We start from the raw sequence: 20200 nt of genomic DNA, 5'->3' as shown, positions 1-20200 counted from the left end.
CCGTCTGCTAGTTTAACTAGGATCAATAAACCCAGCAGTGAAGAGTAGGCTACAACTGCACTGCATTATATTTATATAAGATTTTGAGAAAAGATATCCAAAAAGACTGCCTATACAGTTTGCTTCCCTCATCGCACATTATTTTTTAAAAATAATAATTTTAAGAACAATTTAATAATATATCTCACAGATAGGCAATCGAGTTGTTAGGCTAAATTCTGCAGCCAATATAAGAAGAAAGGGTGTCTGGCGCTGACGGGACTGAATGAGCCAATGCCACTGTGAGTCTTCATATCTGCAGGCACGCTTCTCTTCATTGGTCTACACTGTAACTCAGACAAGTGCTGCCTGGGTCTCTGGCTTGGCAATGCCATCGGTGCGGGGTGTTGCACTAAGCACAATGAGAAAATTCGACAGGCTCGGCTGCCAATCGACGTTGTAGTGTGTGTATTCAGCGTTGAGGCAGTTTGACGTGCGTAAGCAAGCCTGTGGAACTCCTGTATGGCCATTCCTTCAAGTTGAGACCCCAAAATGAATAATGCATAATGTATGAGTAACGAATGAATAATTTCTAAATGTTCTTTATAAAGTGAAAAGGAGATGTGTGTATGTGACTTCTGTCTTGTCGTGTCTGCTGCACTTTTTTTTTTTTTTTTTAAACTATGTTTTGGATGCTTTGCAATGGCTTTGGCGCGTCATTTCCTCAGATTTCCGCCAAGCAATGTGTTGCTCTGTGGTATAGAACTCATCTCAAGCGCGAGGCTGGCTGCTGCACTGTGCCGTCAAGAGCACGGTCTTGTCCGAAATGTCCATTGAAACGTGATGCCGTTTCTAATGCCCGCAGCTCTGCTTAGACGGAGAACTGTGAGTCACATGGTCGAGTGTACTGATTAAAGAGAAGCCGAGCCAACAGAGCCTAGCATAGGAATGGCCTTTTGAGCTCATATGAGGGAGTGTGTTGGCTGTCAGCGGACTACATGTTGAATGGGAATTTGGGCTGTTTGAGAGATCTAATAGGAAGCTAACGTTGGCACAATGCCTGGCTGTCACTAAGGCACTGATAGCTGTATCCTTCAAACGAAGAAGTTAATTCATTGGTTTATTAATACTTGTCAATTTAATATTGTGTTGAAAGTTGAAGTTTGAAGATTGTTATAAGCAGAATGTACCCTACCTAATACATATAAGTGGAATTTTCAGTTTTTAGGTCTATTTGTTGTTTTGCCTGAGTAGTAATAGGACTATTCACATGTATTTTCCTAGCTTTCCATAGCCAGACTCATATTCCTATCAGATTTTCCGAAATTTTTTTTACGAGTGGGTAAATTCGGGCTAGCTTTCAGGCTGAATTTTCTAGCTGAATTCTTAGTAGATATGCCTTTTGACTTTTTACACCTCAAATTTGCAACTTTTGTCTTTTGATTTTGCAATCTTTTTCTGGAGGAGCACAGTATGAGGTTGCATAAATACAATAACAGGTTGTAAATGTTGTATTGGATCAAACTGTGTAGTCAACTCTCCAGTTATGAACCTGTGGTTAAAGAATTATTTATAGAAGTCAATTGCTTAATGCATGTCATGGACCACAACAAACTGAGGACATGATGACACAGCGCCAAATAATTTTGAATGTCAGCCATGTTGGCTTTGTCTAGAGACGGCTTTATGAGTACTTTTATGTTTGCCTAGGTTTGAGTGTATGTGTGTGTGTGTGTGTGTGTGTGTGCCTGTACATTTATAGTAGAGAGAGAGAGAGAGAGAGAGAGAGAGAGAGAGAGGAACACTGTAGCCTTGGACTGCTTGGACAAATGTATCTTAGGGGACAAGCAGGTGTCCTTGGCTGCCAAAAAAAAAAAAAAAAAAAAAAAGAAACTGGTCTGTGAGACTGGAATACTGTTCCACGTGAATGCTCTCTTCTTCTCCCTGCTGAAGTTGCTTGGTAGACAGACAGAGAACAGGAGAGATGTGGAGGTTCATACACAGGGTACAACAACTGCTTTAGCCGCACTGTCATCTGGTCAGGCTAAATGAGCCTCCCACTGCTAAAGCCTGCGTCTCCCTCCTCCTATATCGCTAGGTAGCCTTCAAACCCTGTTTATGAGAGCAGAGAGAGCTGCCCGGGCCACTGTGCTAAATTAGTGATGATGATTATTCACAGACACTGCCGTCTGATTAGGGGGGCAAGATGTCATGGAAAACGTTGCTGTCATAAATACTGTAGTATCCTGTACTCTAGATTAAACTAAAGTAAAGTAGCAGTTAAGTTATGTACAGGCTATTTATTTATTTATTTTCAGAGGAGGACTTGAGTGTCGTGTTCTCTGCTTCAAATGATTCTGCGTAGATGCATAAAGCATCCACAGGCCCATTTTCTGTCAGGACTTTTATTGAATGCATCCGGTTCCAGTGCAAGGCTAACGGTTGACTTCTCAATGACCTCTGCTCCTCCTCTCCCCTCATCTTGTGCTTATTAAGCTGGTGCACCCTGGAGTACTTACACACTCACACACAAACACAAGCCCCCAACACACATACTCACACACAACCCTCCCGCCCCCTTAACACACACATGCATGCACACACACACACACACACACACACACACACACACACTATGGCTCCCTGTGCAATGAGAGTGATGTGCTACACTCTCTCAACAGAGCAAGATAGCGGAGCAGCGAAAGTTGATCATTTACGCTGAATAGGCACACCTGTGTCTGGGCCTCTGCATCCAGGAGGAGAGGGCACACAGGAGACCCCCTCCATGCTAGCAGCAGGTCACCCGTGCCCGAGCCTGAGGAACAGCTGCCAATGGCTGCCAGCCAGCCAGTGTCTTTTTGACTCTCCGACAGTATGCTGAAGCGAGAAGAGAAAAGCAGAAAGAAAAAAGGCCAGAAAAACACAGTATAAACAAAACAAAAGATGGAAAAATAAGCCAACATCAGATCAGGATTTTCAGGATCTTAGCTTAGATTTGCGTTTTCCCTCAAGCTAAAGTGTCAGCAGAGAAGAGTGTGTGTGTGTGTGTGTGTGTGTGTGTGTGTGTGTGTGTGAGAGAGAGAGTGTGTGTCTGTGTATGACTGTGTGTGTGAGAGAGTGTGTGTGTGTGTGTCTGCCTATACTGTATGCTGAGTAGTAGAAGGTTGGATTCTGGATTCCCTCTGTTTGGTTTGTGTTGAGGAGAGAAATGTAAATTTGCCCCCGCGGTTGTTGAGGAGACAATGAATCCACTTGTCTGGAAGCGCGGGATTACCCTCCACTCTCATCTCCGCCGGCAGTAATTAGCGGCAGTGTGCGCGTAGGTGATGTGCTCCCATGAAGACGGAGGATTGGCATGCAGCTGTCTGTGGCAGCAGCTCAGCTCTGGCTGGCTGAGATGCAATGAAATGTATTTTGCGAGCAAACATGCTGACAGCGTTCAGTCTTTTTTTCCTGTTCACTGGTGGTGGCATCGGTTTACTGTAGCAGAGAGTGTGTGTATATGGAGAAAGTAAACAATAAGAACTGGAAAATGACAAGGCTTGTCACATTTTCCATAGTATATTCAATGTACATCCATTGGAACAGATGAACATTGTGAATGAATGCCATACATTTTCACATGTTATCTTTATGTAGGTCTCCATATCTGTGTAGGGAAGAATGTCAATAGAGACCCGATGAGGCTTTTGACATTTGTGCTTTTTAATTGTGTACAGTATTCAAACCAGTTGTCCTGGATACACTCTATGGCTGAAAATGATTGCTTACCTTTATTTGTGTACTTAACATCATAAAGTTGATGTTTATGGCAGATATTTAAGTGTTAATAGTTTAGAAACAGAACAGAAAAAGAACTGGATGTTACAGGACACAGAAATACAATATTCTTCAAACATTATAGGATGCACACTGACTTCTCACAGAATACAGACTCATTGGTCTTCAAACACTATAGGGCTCCTCTTGACTTGCAAACACCTGTGATCTCTTATCTATTCTAGTCCATGAGCATACCCCGTCTTCTCTCATAGTGACTTGCAAAGCACAGTTGGTCCGGTCCTCTCGGTTGACTGACGCTGGGGCCCAATGGTATTGGCTTCCTGTAGCTCATCTGAATTCAGGTTAGCGGCATCAAGGTCACAGGATCAGATCCCAGGAAACACTCATGTAACAGAGAATGAAAAGAGAACATATTTTATGTAGAGGTTTACCATGTATTCATTTAATCAAGTCGTTTTGCTTAAAGTTGTCTGCTGAGCTAATTAAATGTACTGTTACTTTTGAGAGGGCCGATCTATCTTTGCCAAAAAAGTAGATCATTACCATTTCTGTCAAATAGTAGATCATTAGAATTATGAAGCATTCCCATCTTGGCTTTTGTTTTGTGCATTCATTATTACATTCACAACAGTTGCAACAGCACAGTGCTGACTATTCTGTGTATGAATGTCATTGTTGCCCAATTCATAACACATAGCATACAGTATACATTTGATGTAAGTCTGTGTATTTGTTCAGGGATCCACCAAAACAGCGTCTGCTGAACTAATCAAATATTCTCACACTTTGGTATTGGCAGTAATAGCTGCAATAGCTTTTAAAAAAGATAATATTAGCACAGTGTCAAATAGAGTCACTAATTAAAGTAGTGAGCATCAGGCGAAATATGAAATACTTCACTGCTGCAGAAAGGAGAGTTAGCAGCAGGGCTTATTACTATAGGTATCATTATCATCAAGTATCATTGTCCTCCATTCAAAATAAATAAATATCAAAGAGCATCATGATACTAAATATCAAAGATCTTCATTTAGTTTTCATCACTCTGAATGTGCACTGTGTGTATATTTGGTGCACCCGTTTTTGTTTACCGCAATTATGTAAAAAAAGAAATGCAAATTGGAGGTGTTGTGTAGACTTCACTTGGGGAACAAAAAAAACTCAGCTAGTGCAAAGCATTTCATCCCAAATGAGAGACCCTGACACACATCTTGAGCCGGAGGGAGCAGGGGGAAAAATGTAAGATGCTCTTGGCTTCTGAGGGGAAGCCAACGAAAAGAGCAAACACCAGACGGAGTTGAGTCGAGGTAAAATAGCGGAGTGCAAGTCTGGAGCTCTGCCAATCCCTCAAAAGTAGCCTAAAGTGCGTAAAGAAAAGCCCCCTTAAGTCCACAGGGAGAGTCTACTGCCATGTCTCAGACGATGGTGCCTCTCTGTTCATTATATTTAACAAGAAATCGTCGGGATTATCCACTGCATGAGCGAGAGAGAGGCAAACGTTTGTCTCGTACGTTTTAACAGGTACGCCTCACCTGATTTCACAGCTCTCTTTTGATGCTTGCTTGGCATCCTCAAACAAATCCCCTCTTGTAGATCGCACACAGACACAGACACTCTCACACTATCACTCACACACACACACACACACACACACACACACACACACACACACACATACACACAGGAGAGAGAGTAGCTCACTACAACCAACCCTAACCTTGAGTGATGGCAGAGCTGCCTCCACCAATCACATTAAAAGCCACATTTCTTCATATTCGGGGAGGGGGACTACATTTTGCAATCTCCTTAATTTAGCCAGACTGATAAATTGTAGCCTCGTTCTTCCCCCGCCACCAGAGCGGACAGTCCGGGTGTCCGCTCCACAGCCTCTGTCCTTGTGATGTACAGCTTTTATCATAGCATACACACACACACACACACACACACACACACACACACACATACACACACACATCCCAACCCAGCCGAGAAGCGCTGCTTGTGATAAGAGAGCAGAACAAGCTCACCTTGGATTATGTCAGCATGGACGTGTGCTGTGTATAATACGAACATGTCAAACCTGAGCCGACACCGATCAGGACCAGGGCGTTTAGGCTTTCAGACTTGAACAAGGTGTTTAAAAAAATCCCTCTGAAGAAAATGTAGGTGCCTTGTGTAAATGGCTTCTCTCTCATATGCTTCAGATACAGCATGCAGAGAGAGAGAGAGAGAGAGAGAGAGAGAGAGAGAGAGACTAGGGAGCACAAACATCACCTTTGCTATCTGATCCACCCACAACATCACCTAGCTGTGCCAGGGGCAGAATCCTGTCCTGTCAGATCCAACCCTAGTTCAGCCCCTAACAAATGAATGTCAGAGACTGTCTATATATTCCAGGGTAAGAAAAATTAACTTGTCACTGCTTCTGATAGCACTCTTATGGAATTGTGGAGACTGCTGTGAGAGATGTGCAGCTCACACATAATGAGCAGTGTCAGGTGCGTAGAATGATAACCCGTGTGCTTGCAGTCATGACAAGCAGAGAACACATACAGAGAGAAGAGAGAGAGAGAGAACACAGAGGAAATAAAGAGATTAAAAAGAAAGAGAATGAAAGGCATACATACAGAGAGCAAGACAGAAAACACAAAAGAGAGAAAAAAAGAGTGAGAGAACAAGGCTATTGGAAGGACAAACAATGCATGAAATGACATATAGAGATATAAAACGTGTGTGTCAGATGGCAAAGGCATATGGCGGCATTTGTAAATACAATGAAAGTTTTATGCATCTCTTCAAACTCCTGTAGCTTCGCTGGTCCCATGGGTAGGGATAATACCACCTCGCCCTGAGCTGCGAGATGACCTCTAATTTAAACTACAGCGTTGAGGATAGCACTTGAATTATTCATGAGGGCTAGTCTGCTTGTATTATTGGTCTGAGAAAGATACAATTACATTTCCCCCAGGTGTTTAGGAAGAGAACAGGTGAAAAAAAAATCTGAATATTCACTCTCCCCCAGTGAAAAGTTTGTATTCTTTTTATGAGGCAGAATGGTCTTATCTGCATGTTTTGTGTTGTGCGGTTGAGCTTAGACTTGAGTTTCTTGGAGTATACTTTACATTTCAGAATATCTATTGAATGTTGTTGTACCTGTACTGCAGTGAGTGATGGAGATTATGGACATTCTCATGCTGTCATACATAAATACATTTCCCTGTAATATTATATGTTTATTTTCTATAACTCTTCTGGGGAAAGGGGAAATGAGGAGACTTCATTCCAGCTTCAGACGGCGTGCCTACAGAGTTACAGACGGGATGCCCATAAAGTGTTATTGTCCGTCTGATGCATATTGCATGCCGACACGGGCAACACTGCAAGAATCTATCAGTTCCACTCCAATTGCTTGCCCACAATGTGATGCACATTATTGTCTATGCACTTCCAGGCCATGGGTGTCTGCTAGTTTATATTAGCTTGGTGGGAGTCCTGTGTTTCCTCTCCTATTATTATCCTTAAATAGACTATATGTAAGCCTCACTAGCTGTCAGCTAGTGAGCTAAATTATTTCATACTCCCAACCCTGAGCAGATTGGGGACAGTGTATTACTACAGTTGTAAACCCTATATATCCTCTTGTTTTGCAGAAGTAAACAAAACATTTTGCCGGAAGCTGAAGGCTACAAAGGTTTAGGCTTATGGTTCCTAGAAGACACTTTTGTCCAAAGCGACGTACAGTAATAACAATACACCACATTATCATTAAACATTAACAGTCTAAAGTAATCATACAGCCTATGTAAGAATACTAATAATAGTAATAGACTAAATAATACTAAAAGAATAATAACAAAATGTCAAGTAGCATATCATCATAATAACAATAACCATAAACATAACCGTCAGTGTAAAGAGATTTAATTAGACCAGAATCAGAACCAGAATCAGATCAGAGTATCAGAGAAAAGTTTTTTTCCCTTTTCCACACAAAAAAGCAAGGAATTTGACTTGATGAAATGGTGGAAGACACATAAGAAGTATTTAAATACATATATAATATATGATATAATATAATATAATATAATGTAACGATTGAAGAGACTCACAGTTGTCCAATCAAAAGTTTAATAGTGGAAGCGGGAATCATGTACACACCAAGACGTCATTACACAAGAAACACAAGGAAAGTCAATAAAACAAGCACGATACACAAACAGGGTAGTCACATACAATACACGGGGTAAACACATGAGGTACAACCTAAAGAAAGACTACACAAGCTAACACAAACATGACAAGGTAAACGCAATTACACTCACAGAAACCCGACATTACACAATCTGGCATTCACACACATTGCAATAATATAATATAATATAGGCCTATAAATATACAAATAATAATAGATGTAATAGATACATACAACGTAAACAAATTAATCTATTAACGCTTTTTGAAAATTGCTAGAACTTCTATAACTAGGTATTTCCACCAACGAGGAATCACAAAAAAGTCTTGATTGTGACCTTTTAGTGTTGATGAAAGGCCAACACAGCAGGTGTTCATCAGAGGACCACAGTGGGAGAGGGGGCATAAAGCTGGATCATAGAATTAAGATAACATGGTGCAGAGGTGTCCTCTAGGCTAGAGTGAGGATCTGGCTGCTATAAAAAGCCAAAGAAGAGTAACTATCAGAGGAGTTAGTTGTGTCTTCTTTGGCTGATTAAAGATCAGACTTGCCGCTACATTTTGAATTATCGGCAATGGTCTCACTACACCCACAGGTAGGCCAGCTAACAACGCATAGCAATAGTCCAGTTTGGAAAGAACCATGGCCTGCTTAAAACTTGTGTGGCATATTGTGTGAGATAAGGTCTGATTTGATCTGAAATTTCGTCAGTCATCAATTATAGCTGGGGTCAGTTGATATGTTTGAGAATTAACTGGGAATACCAGAAACTCCATTTTGGCAAGATTGACCTGAATGCACTGATCTTTCATCCAGGGAAAGACTGGTAAAGATGAGTATCATCCACTTGGAAATGATAAACAAATCCTTGGGAGTGAATGATCTCACCTAAGGAAGTGGTGTAATTGGAAAACAGAAGTGGTGCGAGTACTGAACCCTGAGGTACACCTGTGGTGAGGTTGTGAGAGTTTGAGACATACAGCATGAGCATGACAATAAAACTTGAAATTAAATTATTTATATAACATGAAATTAAATTACAAATATGTAGGATATCATTAATATCGCTACCAACATCAATTGAAATACGAATGACACTGTATTTAAGCTCTCAAGATTTTGAGTTACAGCTAGGCGATAGTCTAGCCATTCAAATTTAATCAATGTGCTTACTGTGATTCTTGTTGATACTACAGGATAGCTAAGCTTAATTGTGTCCATTCCTAAATTAAATCCAGCACTCTGAAAATGGATGGAAGCTCTGCAATTGAGTTTTCCTTTTCTCCATTAGGTATTTTAGCATTCTTGACAGCGAGGGCTTATGCCATTGATGGCACTCTGCTTGGTTGTTTCTTCTAAATTGACTCTAACGCCTCTTGATTTACAAAGTGGCATTATGAGAAAACACTAGCTTACTGCTTAGATTGAAGGTTATTTTGAAAAGTCTGGCTATTTCATCAGATTCTGATTATTTTTTCAGATCTAGTCATTGTTAAATGTTTAAGCTAAGTCTTGTATAGTACCTTAAAAGCGAATTACCACATATGCATGAAATTGGGAGTTGCCTTTGACTGAAAGATAATCTCTTGCAAATTGCATTTTCACAGTATATTTGAGAAAATATAGGAATGTTCTTTGATGCAGGTGATTGGCATGGTCTATCTCTGAGTGAGATATCCTTGCATGTTTTGCAATGGAAAGGCATGGGGAATAGGGTATTTCACAGATGACTGACCCTGTGCTAGCCCCCATCAGATCTGCTTTTTACTTGCATGGCAACTAATTTCATCGGGCTGCTGTCAGTCCAGCCTTTTCAGGAGATTGCCAAGCCATTATGCGCTGTGAAGATAAATATCCTCCGCACAGAATTATTTCCTTGTTGTAACATCCCAGGATTGGCCATCCCCTAAACACTCTGTATGGCCATTGTGCACATCAAACAATTTGGCCTCCTTCGTTTAGAGGCAGCTCGTGGCCAAACGGACAGGCTCCGTGGATCAGATTTTATGGTGAATGTCAAAAGTCTGGCCAGTGAGCCCACAGCCAGAGATGTGGTCATTAAATCACAGCTCCCTGCCAGTATTCATGAGCTCATCTCTCCTAGCAATGAATTTGACCCTCACTGCTGATATCAGGCGTGGCATGACCCCGGCATTAACATCATTGATCAGAGCACAGCACCCCTCTGCTGACCTTGTGAAATACGGCTATTTATACCACCACTCACCCCCTTTTTGCAGCACCCCCCTCCACTTTTTTTAGCAACAGGAAGATCTGCCCACTTCAGCAAGTCAAGACAAGCAATTCCACAGAAAATTCCGGATGAGCATAAGCATTGTGAGTGTGCACTCAGTGCCATGTCGTCCGTCTGTACATGTCAGCACATGTCAGCCTTGTCCGGACCACAATGATCGCGGGGGCCTTCGGGGATACACTCCGCGTTCTCGATCGGATCGGCACGCAGCAGCTACTATGGGATTTGTGCAGTCCTCAGCCGGTCCACCACAAACCCCAAAAACCAGACCAAGAAAGACCAACAGCGGATCAGACAAGCTGTTGTGTGCAGTTTGCGGTGTCTTTGACCTGGAGTACCTTTCCTTCTCTGCACTGCACTGTGGTGTAGCATGTCCAGCAGAAATTGACCTTGATTTGAGAAAATATCACTCTAATTGGAAACAAATCAAGGTCTTTTTTATTTCCGAGGCCGTGGAGGACGACACCGATAACATAAATCAATGCATCTGCTGCCACCTGGAAAAATGGGGAAGATTTCATTGTGCTTGCGGCTCTGATTTGCTATGACATAACGGAGATTGATAAGACCTACAGGCAAGGATAAAAGGGCAGTGCCAGGACCTCTGGAGCCGCTGCCGACACCAGTGAATAGGAATTCTGTCATTAGCTCACAGTCAGGGTGATAATTGGTAAGGTCAGCAGCAGTTGACATCTGCTTGTCCTGCTAAATGCTATCAAACAGATCGGAGAGGCCCCTCAGGGGGGTTGGGGTTGACTGGGGTGGGGTGGGCTGACGGAGGCGTGGGGTGGGGGAGGTGGGTTGGATAGGGAGGTAGCCGAGGTAGGGAAAGAGAGGAGGGGAAGACGGCTGAGAAGAGAATCGTCTTCCCCTCAAGGAGTGGAATTAACTAATTAGGCTGTCTTGCAATTTGTGAGGACCTTTTGAAAACGTCTGCCCTGTTTAAGAATTCGAATCAGAGGCATGTTCAGTGATATACCCATCATGCTAATAGTTCACAGTGAACTACAGTGTGAAGACTTAAGCTATAACAGTATCCAGCAGCCCCTCTAGTTCTACTGTCAACACTCTACCTAATTACGCTGCTAATGAAGAACAGTGTTCTATCTATCGTGTACTATATAGGTCACTCTAGTACAACTGTACCACCATGACAGTAAAACACATCCTGGCAGAGTAACTTTGCTCTCTAGTGTCCTATACTTTTTACTTCCTGCAGCTGATATATTATTGCATTCTGCTGAAGTCAGCACAGTACAGTGTGCATACTATCACACTGATGTATATGATGTGGATGATGTATATGATGTGATGTGTATTGGTGGTGCACCTTGTGTAGAAGAGGACTAATAACAAAGCAAAGGACACTGCCCTCGTAGAACATGTTAAAGTGGCTAAATGTATTGTGTGTGTGTGTGTGTGTGTGTTTTACTCCTATCTTATTCCCTCCCCCCATTTTCCCCCTGTCATATATATTGTTCCATGTAGGCCAGTGCCCAGCTGTATCCCCGAGGGGCATCGCAAGCAGATGCAAGCACACAGGAAGTCCAAATGAGCAGAAGCTGCAGAAATTTGCTCGGAAAAACTCGCGCTGCACTTGATGAGTCATCAGGCCACGCGCGCTTCCTCCCAATGGCTGATTATGGGCCTCTGTGCGTTGAGACGTGTTTTTTTCATTTCTCTCCGTCTTGTTCTCCTTCTCTCGTTCTCTCTGCCCCCCTTTTCTTCCTGCCCTCTGTCTGATACCCCCACACACACACACACACACTTCCCCCTACCCACACCACCATTATCCCCCTCACAGTGTAAACAACATACATTAAGCACTGCCTATTCACATTATAAATTACTAGATTAGTGATTATTCTCCATTAATCTTCAAAGATAAACACACACACACACACACACACACATTATTAATCTGTTTGTTTTTTTAACCACTGACTAAAGCTCATACTGAAAGATGAATGAAGGGAACTTAATTATGATCCCAAGGAGCTGAACGTATGTTAAGCATGATGGACCAGATGAGATGCACACAAACACACACACTCTCTCTCTCTCTCTCTCTCTCTCTCTCTCTCTATATATATATCTCTGTCTCTCATAGACACACATACACACACAGACAGCCACACACACACACACAAATAAATGATTGTGTGGCAGGCAAATCTGCCCAAAATGTCATCGTGCGCGGGTCCGGCCCCCTTCCGTAATGGTTGTTTACCCTGTTGTTTGTGAAAGGTCATCATTAACTACACTGGAGGCTCTGATGGCTCCCTCTCCAGCTCCAGCCCTGCATGGCTCAGCTCAGCTCGTGGTGTTGCGCTGGCAGCTCGGGCTTTTGGGGAGCACGTGACCCATGCTGCTCACACTGAGTGAGCTTGGTGGGGTTTAATGTAGTGTTTTAATGTGCTGCTGCTGCTGTGCCTCCTGACATTATCAAATATCAATGGAACAGGGAAGCTGCAGTCAGATTCCTCATTATTTTGCCTGGATTACGTTATATATCAGACATATGCTTTTATATATTGACCATATTGAAATCACCTATTGGAAGGTGATATAATGTCACCGACACTAGCAGTTACTCTAAATTACTCCAAGGAGTTATTCCCTTACTGCACTGTGTAAGATACTGAATATTATATCTATATGATTCAAGCAGGATGCAATATTATAATAGGATAGATGTGTAGGCTTCAGGTCTTCAGAGCCAAGTAAATTTTATGTGGTTCTAAGCCAGATCTTAAGGTTGAAAATCTCTGAAAATCAAAGGGTGAACACAGACGAGACACCTGAGCATGATGGAGTAATGCTCACAGGTTGCTCCCGTCTCGGGCTCGTAATAACCAAGTGGGCCTCTCCTTCTACGGGTGTTTCGTCCTTCATCCACACCCCTTCATTTTTCTTCCGACCTGCTGCAATATCGGTCTGATTAAAAAAGAGGGAGTTTACAGCTGGGCACCCCTCCCCCTCCTCCTCCCTCTCCCTTCACTCCCCTCCTAAACACACCTCTTTCCCCTCTCCATTCCTCACTTCTATTTCCTCTCTCCTTGCCTTCCCCTTCTTTCCTCCTCTCTCCATTCCTCTTGCCGTCCCCTCCCCTCCCTTCTCCTCCTCTGATCAGCTTCTCTCCTGTCTCCTATCGTCACTCCTCCTTCCTCCTCCCCTCCCGTCACCTCCTTCATTCTCTCTTCCCCCCCTTCCCTCTCCTCTCTCCCTCCATCTGGCTTCATCAGAATGATCTCACTGGTCGGCGGCTCGGGGCTGAGGGGGGGGGTTGCGTTGCGTTGCGGTGCAGTGGGTGCGGTGGCTGGGGCGGCTCTTGGCTAATTACAGTGAGTGCTTTGTTGTGCATTCCTCCGCCGACGCGCCGAGCCCCGAGAGCTGCGCTCCCACTCCTGACGTTCGCATCAATAGCAGTTTGAGCATGATGGATTCCCCGTGCCAGCAGCGCAAGGCACCTCCTGATTGTAAATTCCACACTTTCTCGCCCCGACGCGAATGGCACATGAGAGAGGTCAGGCTCGCGGAACACGGCGAAAGACACTTTGAAGGATGCGAGGGGAACATTTGGAGGTGTTCAGTGGGCTTGTTGTTGTTGTTGTTTGAAAAATTCATTTGTCTGAAGAGACAGAAAGAGAAAGAGAGACCTTCACTGAAGCTTATGAATGACTTCATATTAATTAATGAAATAATTGCCTTATTAGTGTGAGGATTGCCTCTGAGACGGCACAGACACATTTTAAGCTCTGGATAAATACTAAGCGCTACTCATTGTAAAACACCCCTTGTGTTTCTTGTGTTTTTTAATCTTATTTGTGTGTGTGTGTGTGTGTGTATGGCTCAATGACATCATTTTATTTCTGCTCAGAACAGCCAGCATTTCCTATTTGTTGCCTTTTTTAGAAGAATGAAAACACGAGAGAGGGATGGGGTGGTCGGGTAGGGTGGAAAAAAATGAATGTAAAATGGAGGCTTCGTGTATTTTATGGCTTCATTCCATGCGAGACAGCTCGGTCAGCCGAGCCTATCCAGGCAGGGATCATGATAAGTGGTGATATACAGCATCTCCAGATTAATGCAATTTGCTGGGCTGCTTTGCTGGAAACCCTGTTATCAATATCAAGGACTAACTGAATTATTCCTGGATCATCTGCCATGTCTGTACTCATCTTATGATTTTAAATGTATTTATTTATTTTCAGCCAAGGCTGGACTGGGCAACTAGTGCTTGTCACCTCAAAGGCATAAAGCATACAGCACACATTCTCATTCTCAGGTGAAAAATGTTGAAAATGACAGTCGAGAGGAGTGCCAGCAGGTGATATGGCTTTCTGCCTAACATTGCTAGATCTCAGCTAGTGTGTGGCCCATAAAAAACGAGCCAGTTAATCCATCAGATTGCACAGGAGTGTCAAATTACAGGTAGGGCATGGTTGAGATACATATTCCTCATGGGATTTGTATGGAGTACGCTTAGACATGCTGTATACTGTTGGCACTGTAGGTAAAACATATTCATATTCTGTACAGCATCCCTGAGGTTTCTGAGGAAATATGTTTATAGTCAGGTTCCCAGAAACCCTTTGCCTCTGCTGAGAGAGCTCTTTCGTAAGAGAACAATAAAAAAAACTTGCCCGGCGAGTAAATTAAACATTTTAACAAGATCACTGTCAGGCAAGCGAACAAACGCACCCATTGCCTGCACAAAAGTGGGAAATTTGCCAGAAAGATAAAGCAAGGGGATGCTTCGCCTCGTTGAAGCTAAAGATGAAAAATCTAGATATTTCCCCCATGGTAAAAGCTTTCTAAACAGACTTAAAGCATTTATGTGATGTACTGTCCACATCTAATAGCAACATTTATTTTCTTATGACTTTCAGTAAGCCAGTCTATTCACAGTAACACATTCATTTGGAGCTCAATTATGAAGCCACTCTTTCCCCCTTTTACAGCCTCTGTGCTTTGCAGACACGTGAATAACAGAACTATGGTGCAAGGTGCCACTGCCTTGCGAGGGCAAATGTTTTCATAGCCTGACTCAGTGTACGACTGGCTGTGCTTTTCAAAGGGCATAAAGAAAAGTGAGAAATAAACGACCCCTAAGGAAGAAGCCAGTGTGCGTATTGTACTGTTTCCATGAGAGAGGGTGTCCTGTCGCCTTCATACCATGAGCTTCGGGGGATTTGACTTTATTCACAATTCTTAGCTGTTATGACCGAAGGACGCCTTGCGAATATGGTTCCCTTTTGCTTTCTTTTTGCTTTCTTTGTCCTCAACAAAATGTCCTCAACAAAAAGGAGGCAAGAGCCTACTGTATACCATAAAGAAGCTATCCCCTTGTTAGATATGCCAGCGAATCAAGAATAATGACTTCAGCGAGTCAGGGGTTTGGGGACGGCTGTAAATCGGATGCTTAATATGGGCGAGAATACCCCCGTATTAAATAATTCAGTTATTTTCCACTGTGCGCCCATAGAGATTGGAGGCAATCAATACTTTTAAATGGTTGAGTTTAAGTCTGCAAGGCTTATGGTGAACCCACCTGTTATCATGTCTTCCTTGAGCCTCTCTTGGCATGAATAATAGGCCATTTTTTTTCTCGGTCAATGCAGGGGTCATTTTCACAGATGTCTTCTGAGCAGTGCTTAAGTCCATATTACAGTGAAATACGAGCTTGGGGGATCTCTGTTTTCCATGTCAAATGTGCAGTCATTACAAACAGTATATGTACTGTACTGTTGACAATGATTTGTATTTCATGTGCTATTATCTCTTATAGACATAAGCTTATTGCATTAATGAAAAAGTGGGTGTCTGTATTGGGAGTATTGTCAATGTCAATGTCAATTTTATTTATATAGCGCATTTACAGACGGCTTAGCCGCACCAAAGTGCTTCACAGTAAAGTATACAGGAAGGAACAAAAACAAAAAGGGCTACAGTTAAAAGAAATTAAGAAATGCAGAAAAAGGAACATTAAAACTAAACACTGGGGCATAAGGGGAGACACTAGCCAAAGGCAAGTGAAAAGAGGTGGGTCTTTAAAAGGGACTTAAAAACATTCAGAGACTGAGCTGAATGTATGTGGAGGGGGAGGCAGTTCCAGAGTCTAGGGGCTGCCACTCAAAAGGCTCTGTCCCCCCTAGTTTTCAGCCTGGCCCTGGGTTCTTCCAGCCGCAGTTGGTCTGCTGACCAAAGTGCTCTGGAAGGGGAATGGTGGTGGAGAAGATCAGACAGGTAGGAGGGGGCCAGACCATGGAGAGATTTGTACACAGACAAGAGGAGTTTGAAAATGATGCGGTAGCGGATGGGGAGCCAGTGGAGTGAAGCCAGAACTAGGGTGATATGTTCACGTTTTTTTTTTTTACTGTACATAGTGGTACTATGAGCACCAGGTGAAAGAATGACACTATACAGCCCTGATTATAATGCTGTGGTACAAGTTTTACACAATGTTTACATTTAGTCGACACTTTTATCCAAAATGACTTACAATGAGGAATAACATTCAAGCTACCGTGCAATAGGAGACTTAAGGGTAACAATAAATAATATTGCATAATATTGATAGTGCAGAGTTTTTCTTCTGTTATGTGAAGCATTCCAAATGGGTACATACACTATGAGTTCTCTCTGGAGGTTCATTGTTACTGCAGGGTACTATTAATGGCACTGAATGAAATATCAATATGTACTTTTTAAATATTTGGTGGCATTCACTGTTTGTAAAACCCAAATGATCTAACAAGCAGATACACATGGCAGCTGGTACTGTGATACACAAATGACACCAGTTTGGTCTTATTTTATCAGTAGATCTGCCAAGAGAATCAGGTCAAAATATGTTTTGTTTTTTTCCCACATTATTTTGAAACCTCTTTCAAACCTCTTTGAACAGATAACTGGTGTCAATACTAGGGGGGATTCTAACGCCTGGCATTCAGATAGATCTCTTGGCTGTTGACCAGACCCACATGCTCCGTGGGGGACTACTAATTTGATTAGTTCAACACTCAGGACCTGTTTATGCCTCAGCAAGGTGCTTCGTAATCAAATTCGTCCAGCGGCATTTGTTGTAATCGAAAGTGGACACATTGGATTTCACAAGCCATAAACAGTGAATAAACCGACCCCCCATCTCCAATGTTGAGCAGGAATGGCCATTTGGAAGCGCTGACTCCGTGTCCAGGAGACGTTGAATATCACTCCCTCACGACTCCCTAATCATTCCAAGAATTTCCACTCAAGTGCTTTAATTACTATGCAAATTAACTGGCAATAACTCAGGCTTAAGGTCCTGCTTCTGGTACCCAAAATTCCGATTAACCCATCACTTCACCTCAGATACAGAGATGCTTGCCATCACGGCCACTATTAGCTTAGCAAAATTAGGTAGGGGGATAACTGTATATTTGAATAAGAGACGGATTATTAAAACCATCAGTTAGGTCTCAGGCGTGACTGGATTTCTGTGGAGTCATGTTCAACCACAAAATGCAATTTCTCCTTGTATTTGCATACTTCTTTATATTAAATTAATAAGAGAGCCTTGTGGTAGTCTTGTGAGGAATTGCACCCAAATGGTGTTCTATGGGCTGTGATGAAGCCCCTAGATGGACACAGCAAGCAGACTGAAGAGATTCAATTTGTATCACCTCCGTAGAGCATTGTAACCTTGTGACTGCGTGGCGTGGAACGATGTGGACTTTTCCAATGTTTGTACTCACATACAGTACACAGCCATTGTTCACATCTATGGCTTCATGGTACGATGCACACCACTACATAGCCTTGCTCATGCTGCTGTCACAAAGCTTAAAGCTAAAAGAGACCAATGCTATGCAAGCAGGTGCAAGGCTAGCAGGGAATAATTCTGACCCTGAGCACTAACAATGTCAGAAATGAGCATGACCTGAGGGTGTAGGGGTAGTCATTTGATGACCTGAAAACCGTTTCTTGAAAGAACACTAAAACACTGACGTCTCGCAGGGCTGGAGCCACACGTGAAAGCACATGGAGGAGGGCATTAGCGTCGCGGCTGGATGAGCCGATGCCCTCGAGCCTCCATCATCTCTCTCAGGAAGCCAAAGCCATCATTACATTCTAAATAAAAAGTAGGAAGACAGCTGACAGTCACTAACATGCCTGTTAGCTACGGGAGCCTCGAGTCGAGCGTCGTCCTTTGTGTTGAGTTTTTTTTAACAACTGAACACGAGGAGAGGAGAGGGCTTGATGTGATGTGAGCGGCGACTTTGCCACTGGCTGGTGATGCTGAGTGTGGTGGAGCAGATGGACTCAATCACTCCATAGGAGTCACCATGTGGCCTGAAGACTGGACTATAGGGCAGTTGCCGTGGACATCATCAGAAAGACAGGACATAAAGATGTGCACATCATGCAAACATATAGGCAGTCACTGACTGTGATCAGGCATGTTTAGGATACACGGTAGCAGTGCATTGGCCAATAATATGGTGCTGTTCCTATGGATCAACTGGTAGAGCAACTCATAGAACTCAACCACACCAAGATCATGGGTTCAGTTTCTAGGGAGATGGTGTGTCTTCCAAGAGAGCATATATAAGTTAGAAATATAGCTAGTAAAATATACCTACTGCATCTGTATCTCGACTTTAAGTCACTTTGGATAAAAAGAATCCGCTAAGTAAATAGATAAACTTAACGATGAACAATGTATTGACACATAAGTATAACATGTGCTTGGCTCAGCGGTTAAGCCCACACATGTGTGAAATGTCCTAAGATCATTAGCAGTACTGATGCTCCTCCAGTGGGCCCCTCTTTCCCACCCCATTGATTGTATTCCATTAATTTCTGCACCATATACTGTACCACTAGCTTCATCACGTAAAGCAGACCCATACACCTGCTCTCTCTCTCTCTCTTTCTCTCTCTCTCTCTCATAGTATTCTCTGTGGTCTAATTTAGCTTCGCATAAGAAAGCTCTCCTAATCTGACTGCTGCAAACAATTACTCTACCCTTCACACAGAGCTACACACAACAGTCATGCCGGCCGAAGCCTGTGGAAAACGATCCATTTTTCGTTGGCTTTAGTTACAACGCCGGCACGTATTAATCATCCTATCACGGAGGAGGCTTCTCCGCAGCTCCATCGCAGGTTATTAATCATGCTGTCACACGCACAGAGATGTAATTCCTGGCGGTGCACTTCCTGAAGGCCGGATTGGCTGGAACAGGGAAGGAATTCTGCTCCTGGTTTCCTGAGCATCATAGGATAGGCTCAGCCATGTACACAGTTGGTGTTGGTCTGTCAGAAGCAATTCTTTACATACTTTTTCCTTTTCCTGCCACGAGTGTGAGTGTGTGTGTGTGTATGTACTGTATGTGTGTGTGTGTGTGTGTGTGTGTGTGTGTGTGTGTATGTGTGTGTGTGTGTGTTTGAGTGACTGTGTCTATGTCTGTATGTGTGTGTGTGTAGGTGTGTGCATGTGTTTTGGACGGTCTTTCAGTCTTTGGACAGCATTGTGCGAGGGAGGCAACCCCCCACACACACACACACACACACACACACACACTCGCAGCAGCTCCTGCTCTGGTCTGTCTGTCAGATCTGTAGAGGTCACGTCCTCATGGTGTGCCTCTGACTATGAGCCTGAAGCTGAACCACTCATTCAGTCACTGTGCTCTCTCTCTCTCTTTCCTTCCCTCTATCCTCAGACTCTATCTCTCGTTCTCACTCTTTCTGTGTATTTTCTCTGTCATGCTCACTCACATCTGCTTTGACTCCTGCTGCTTCATGCCTTTCTCCCTTCTCTCCCTTCTCCTCCTCTTCCTTACTGCCTCTCTCTCCTCCTCTCTCTCCCTCTTTGCCTCTTTTTTTGATCTTTTCCTTTTTCATTCCTGGTGCACCATCTTTTATATCCTTCCCTTGTCGTCCTGCTTTTACAATCTCCTGCAATCCTCTCTCTTTTTTCACCTCTCGCTCTCTCTCTCTCTC

Source organism: Alosa alosa, chromosome 21 (assembly GCF_017589495.1).
Source record: "Alosa alosa isolate M-15738 ecotype Scorff River chromosome 21, AALO_Geno_1.1, whole genome shotgun sequence".
Lineage (NCBI taxonomy): Eukaryota > Metazoa > Chordata > Actinopteri > Clupeiformes > Clupeidae > Alosa > Alosa alosa.
This window is presented reverse-complemented; position numbering follows the sequence as displayed.